This window comes from Pygocentrus nattereri, chromosome 16 (assembly GCF_015220715.1).
Source record: "Pygocentrus nattereri isolate fPygNat1 chromosome 16, fPygNat1.pri, whole genome shotgun sequence".
NCBI lineage: Eukaryota > Metazoa > Chordata > Actinopteri > Characiformes > Serrasalmidae > Pygocentrus > Pygocentrus nattereri.
Genome location: NC_051226.1, coordinates 39,130,508 through 39,130,979, shown reverse-complemented (window position 1 = coordinate 39,130,979; position 472 = coordinate 39,130,508).

The window sequence follows — 472 nt, the reverse complement described above, 5'->3', positions numbered from 1 at the left end:
GTTTTGAAACGGGTAACTGAAGTGTGGGGGTGAAATATGGTGCTTAAATGGGTGTGGCTACAAAATAGATCTGGTCCTTTAACTGTTGATCATAAACAGAAATGACATAGAGGGTATTATATTAATAAATTATGAATACCTGTAGTATTATATTAACAGTAACCCTCATTACTTTTTTTGTAAAGTTAAAAATAATGTGCACTTTTAATGCAATGCTTTTAGTGTTCATGTGTTATGTTTGTGAAGAATATTATGTACAGTTTGCCAACTGATAACATCTTTTTTTGCCTTTGCGTGTAAAACGCATATGGGTTTTGATGAGCTGTGACAAGGAGGTTATCTTTCTGTTTAACATTGTCATGGAGCTATTTACCTTAACCTTCAGGATGTAGTGTTCCGCCCTGTGTCCTTCACTCACCTTCACCACGATTGCTACTTGTCATGTTAAATTTTCCCAACCAACAGTTCCAAA